Raw genomic sequence first — 6193 nt, 5'->3', positions numbered from 1 at the left:
GTAAGCAGGTTCCGGCTCGCTGAATATTAAAATGTGAGAGGTCATCACGAAATTCCAGAATTGGAAGAATAATGCCCGAGGTTCCTCAAACTTGGCAGCTTTAAGATGTGTAGGGTTCAACTGCCAGAATTCCCTAGCTAATGAAGTCAATCGTTTCAAACAATATTCATTTTATTCATTCATTCAGACTTATATGTCGCCCAACTCCCAAAGGACTTTGGGCGGCCTATAAGTCCAAATAAATAAATAAAAATAAATTTTATTTGGACTTACACATTTTTCTTCATTTATTCGGTGTGCTGTTAACACCAAAAAGATTCTTGGCAGCTCACAGCCACAAACGTGTTTTTTTTTTAAATTTTTTTTTAAAAAGCTCATGTTAAAAAATAAGGTCACAATGACCATAATTTAAGGATGAAAGTGTATTTATTTTATTTATTTATTAGATTTGTATGCCGCCCCTCTCCGTGTACTACTCGGGGCGGCTCACAACACAATAAAACAGTTCATGACAAATCTAATAATTTACAATTTAAAATTAAAATATTTAAAAAACCCATTATTAAGCAGACATACATACAAACGTACCATACATAAATTATATAGGTCCGGGGGAAATATCTCAGTTTCCCCATGCCTGACGATAAAGGTGGGTTTTAAGGAGTTTACGAAAGGCAAGGAGGGTAGGGGCAGTTCTAATCTCTGGGGGGAGCTGGTTCCAGAGAGTCGGGGCCGCCACAGAGAAGACTCTTCCCCTGGGGCCCGCCAACCGACATTGTTTAGTTGACGGGACCCTGAGAAGGCCCACTCTGTGGGACCTAAGGTAAGACCCTTTCAAACGAATTGTTGCTGGTCTATAGGGAGGATGTTGTTAGGCACCCAAATCTTCTATCCTGGACTTCTGCAGATTTCACCTTTTGTGACCTGTCATTTTCTTATCTGGGTTGGATACTTTCATCTCCATCCTGAGAAGATTAATGTGTTTCAAGAGAAATTAAGACAAAGCCTCAACTCGAAAAACCTTGGAGAATGTTGTGAATGTAGCCAACTCCGAGTTGCTCCACAAATGTTAGTTTTAGGTCGATACATAAGTTTGTGGATCACAACTAACAAGGAACACTGTCTACTACCTTGGGTGAAATCGAAGTGTCATACCATCCACTAAGCCTCTAATCTAATTAGAAAAAAAAAAAGGGAGGATTCTTTCTGACAAACGCATGGAGATTTTTAGTAACCATTGTGGTTGAGGTGGTCCTTAATTCTGTCAGGCAAGCAGCTTGCTTGTCCATCTTTTTAATGCCTCTAATGCTTTTTCCTAGTCTCTTGCTTACTCCTGTATTAATCATAGACTCATCAAAATTGTAAAAAATATTATTTCAACAATCGAGTTGTCGAAGCGTGGAACTCATTACCGGACTCAATTGTGTCAACCCCTAGCCCCCAACACTTCTCCCTTAGACTCTCCACGATTGACCTCTCCAGGTTCCTAAGAGGCCATTAAGGGGCGTACATAAGTGCACTGCTGTGCGTTTCATCCCCTGTCCAATTGTCTTTCCTTTCTTTCACCTATCTTATATATTTTCTCCCTTTCATATATCCTCTCCTCTAAGTTCACTTTCACCCTCATTTATATTACCACATGTCTATTTTTCTTCCTATGTATTTGTGTATTGGACAAATGAATAAATAAATAAATAAATAAAATTGGAAGGGGCCTCAGATCTGATCCAACCTTCCATTCAGTGCAACATTTGGTAGTGCAACTTGGACCGCTTCTGTTTGAAGACCTGCACTGAAGGAGAACATACCATTTCATGAGTCGATCTGTTCCACTGATTAATATCACTTTCCATCCCAAGATTCCTCCTAATATCCAACTTGAATATATCTTTCCTCAAGTTGTGAACCTGCAAAACGACTTCAGCTGAAGCCATACTTATTTCTGCTTCGCTAGTCATAACATCTACCAGACAGCGTGAGAACCAAGGTGATATCAATGGATACTTGTTGAAGTTGAGCGGGAACCTACATCTTGACTCATTGGCCCATTTGACTTGAGAGACAACAGGTGGTGGGAAAGTGTTATTCTTTTAACTATCCCTAATCTCAGGAATAATTTAGAGCTAGTTTCACCTTTCTAAGTGCCGATAGACTATCCACAATTGACCTCTCCAGGTTCCTTAGAGGTCAGTAAGGGGCGTGCATAAGTGCACCAGTGTGCCTTCCGTCCCCTGTCCAATTGTCTCTCCTTATCTCATTTATCTTTTCTTCCTTTCAAATGTGTTCACCTATACTTTTATATATTTTCTTCTATTCTTTTCTTTATTTATATTACTACATATCTATTCTCTTCAATGTGTATTATGTATTGAACTAAATAAACAAATGAAATAAATAAATATATATAATGTACTCAATAAAGGATCTCTTGAACATGAACGAAGCGTCAAAGTCCTGACTACCCTGAGTTCATTACTCAGAATGATGTAGTTGTAGTTCTGCCCCCTGGTCACTAAAGAACAAGTCTGTTCCCTCCTCTGGGGGGCGCAGTGTCTCAACGTTTAAAGACATTGAACTTGACTCTGGAGCTGAATGCCTGGGGTTCAACACCCGAGTGCCCCAATTTCTGCCAACCTAGCAATTTGAAAGCAAGCCAATGGGAATTGATAAATAAGTACTACTGATGTGGTGGGAAGGTAGCCACTTTCTATGGGTCTCAGCAGGTTCTGGAAAACAGGTAGTGGGTTTTTGAGTTGTTAGGAGAACTGGCAAATACCACTTCTGGCTGGCCCCAGAATGGGTTGGGAATGAATATTTTGCAATATCCTTCCCCTGGAATGAGTGGGAATGGGGATTTTGCAGAATCCTTCCCCTGCCATGCCCATCAAGCCACACCCACAGAACCCCTAGTTTGAAAAAATGAATTTCACCACTGGTCTCAGCATATAGTCATGTTGGTTACAGCAGTGTTGCCCAACCTTGGCCACTTGAAGATATCTGGACTTCAACTCCCAGAATTCCCCAGCGAGCATTCGCTGGCTGGGGAATTCTGGGAGTTGAAGTCCAAATATCTTCAAGTAGCCAAGGTTAGGAAACACTGGGTTACAGGATGCCAGAAATGTCTTTGGACAACACTCCCTCAGTTAAGAAATGGAGATGGGCAACTTTCCCAATGAATATGATTAATGAAAATAAAGTGCAGGAACTGATGGGATGATGGGATAGGGTTAGAGGTTATATGGTTAGTGCAGGGATAGGCAAGTAATCTGTACTTTCCCAATTCTTTCTCCTTCCAATTTTTAAGACAAAAACATCCGTTGTCCTCCAGGCTTCTAGGAGCTCAGCAATTCTCACACTATTGTTATTATTTACAGTTTTAAGATAACACAAATATAGCTGCTTGGTTGCAGCAGATGTTTGTGAATGTGACTAGATTCCTATGTGAGATTATGTTGTAAAACCTGCCCAAGTAGTTAAAGGTTTAAACTCTGAATACGTGTACAGTGTTCCCTCGATTTTCGCGGGGGATGCGTTCCGAGACTGCCCGCGAAAGTCGAATTTCCGCGAAGTAGAGATGCGGAAGTAAATACACCATTTTTGGCTATGAACAGTATCAGAAGCCATCCCTTAAGACTTTAAACCCCTAAATTACCTTTTCCCATTCCCTTAACAACCATTTACTCATCATTATTACTGGTACTCACCATTGAATAAGACACTTAGTGATCCTGATATTTATAAACATAATTATTTATTAGCAATAATAATTATTTTTTTGTTATTTATTTGCAAAAATTATTAGTTTGGTGATGACGTATGACATCACCGTGCAGGAAAAACCGTGGTATAGAAAAAAAACCCCATAAAGTATTTTTAATTAATATTTTTTGAAAAACCGTGGTATAGGCTATTCGCGAAGTTCGAACCCGCGAAAATCAAGGGAACACTGTATTAGCTTTTTTTGCAAGAACATATCCAGGCACTGCCAGCCATTTTAATAGCAAATGTTTTTGGAGACAGTCTGTCTACTCAACTGTTAACATCCTGTCAGTGATGGTGAATTATTTTTTTGCTCAGGTGCCTGAAGCCTAGGAAGGGCTAAAAATGACCCAACGGGCCTACTGGAGATTCGTTCCCAAACTTCCAATAAGTCCGTTGGGTCGCTTTTCACCTTCCCCAGGCTTTAGGAAATCTTCCGGATCCTGTGGATGGCAAAAAAATGGGTCTACCAGAAGTTTGAAAAAGAACTTCCAATAGGCCCATTCGGCTTTTTCTCCCCATCTCCAGGCTTGAGGGGGCTTTCCTGAAGCCTGGGGAGGGTGAAAAACAGCCCAATGTTTCCGAACTTCCGGTAGGCCCGTTGGGTCAGTGTTTTTGCCACCCACAGGATCCGGAGGCATTCCTGAAGCCTGGCGAGGGCAAAAATGGCCTTTCCCTGCCCTCCACAAGGCAGAAAATCAGCTGGCCAATATGCACATTCGTGCTGGAGTTGACATAGGAAGCATTCCAGTGTTGCTTTAACTACAGTGATCCTATCTTCTTTCTGAAAAAAATAAACAAAGGTCAAACCTAAAAAAGAGGCGAATCTGAAAGAGCTTCATTAAAATAAAAATATATATTTGTTTTACAAAAGAACATTTGGGGTTAAACCCTGGAACCAAATTATTGGAATCAAATAAACATAAAGGACAGCTTTCTGAAATAAAGGGCTAGAATTAAGGCACACCAAGACAACTAGACACAAGAACAGACAACTAGACACAAAGACAGTTTTCCCCCGAACGCCATCACTCTGCTAAACAAATAATTCCCTCAACACTGTCAAACTATTTATTAAGTCTACACCACTATTACTACTAGTTTTTTCTCATCATTCCTATCACTCATTTCCTCCCACTTATGACTGCATGACTGTAAACCTGTTGCTTTTATCCTACGCTTTTTATTAATATTGATTGTATCTTCATTGCTTTTTTGACCCCTATGACAATCATTAAGTGTTGTATCTCGTGATTCTTGACAAATCTATATTTTCTTTTATGTACACTGAGCAGATGCACCAAAGACAAATTCCTTGTGTGTCCAGTCACACTTGGCCAATAAAGAATTCTATTCTATTATATAAATCAGTGTTTTTCAACCGGTGTGCCGCGGCACACTAGTGTGCCGCGAGACATGGTCAGGTGTGCCGCGAGGCGGTTCCCCCCCCCGCTATTGCCCCCCCCCGCCGCCGCCGCTATTGGCACCCTCCCACGGGAGGCCGGCAAAGGTTGCTTTAAAAGTCGGCCCCCTCGCGCCCATGGCTTCTCGTCACTTCCCCAAAGCACCGTCGCTTCCCCGAAAGCGAGCTCCTCATCTCCCTGCCAGCCCGCGGGGGGGGCGGGGAGGCGCCGGCAGCAGAAGGGAAGGGAGCCGCCCCCTCGGCCTTTCGGCGCTGCCCCCCGCCCGCCCCCTCTCCTCTTCCGCTGTCTCCTGCCTTTCGGCGTGGCTCCTCCCGCACCCGGAACGCAGGAGACAAAAAATGGCCCAACTCTCGTTCTCTCTCCGTTCTCAGCGGAGGCCAGCGAAGGTAATACAGTATTCAATGTCGGGAGCGCGCGGGCGGTTGCACGCGCTCCCTACCCCCCTGCTAGCCGCTCGGAATATTCAAAATAAGAAAAACCTTCGCCGGTGAAGGCTTTTCTTATTTTGAATACTGTATTCCGAGCGGCTAGCAGGGGGGTAGGGAGCACGCGCAACCGCCCGCGCGCTCCCGACATTGAATATCACCTTCTCTGGCCTCCGCTGAGAAGAACGGAGAGAGAACGAGAGTGAGTGACAGCAACAGACAGCAAGATAGAGAGAAAGTGAGAAAGAGAGAGAGAGAAAGGGGGAGAGAAAGAAATAGCAAGAGAGAGAACAAGAGAGAGAAAGATTGTGAGAAAGAAAACAAGAGAGAGAGAGAAAGCAAGAGAGAGAGAGAAAACAAGAGAGAAAGTGAGAAAAAGAGAGAAAGAGGGAGGGAGAGAGAAAGAGAGAGAGAGAAAGAACAAGAGAGAGAGAAAGAAAATAAGAGAGAACAAGAGAGAGAGAGAGAGAAAATAAGAGAAAAAGAGATAGCAAGAGAGAGAGAAAGCAAGAGAGACAGATAGGGAGAGGAAAGGAGAGAGAGAAATGAGAACAAAAAGGGGAGAAAAAAGGAGAAATGATTGAG

The 6193-nt window shown here is 42.7% G+C and overlaps 1 protein-coding gene across 3 annotated transcripts in view; it reads left to right on the top strand.

Annotated features, from left to right (window-relative positions):
* The window catches only part of LOC139160247 (zinc finger protein 420-like), a 71930-nt gene that overhangs the window by 373 nt on the left and 65364 nt on the right, over positions 1-6193 (top strand). The gene's annotated exons all lie outside the window — the stretch shown is intronic.

This window comes from Erythrolamprus reginae, chromosome 2 (assembly GCF_031021105.1).
Source record: "Erythrolamprus reginae isolate rEryReg1 chromosome 2, rEryReg1.hap1, whole genome shotgun sequence".
NCBI classification, from domain to species: domain Eukaryota; kingdom Metazoa; phylum Chordata; class Lepidosauria; order Squamata; family Dipsadidae; genus Erythrolamprus; species Erythrolamprus reginae.
This window is presented reverse-complemented; position numbering and strand designations above follow the sequence as displayed.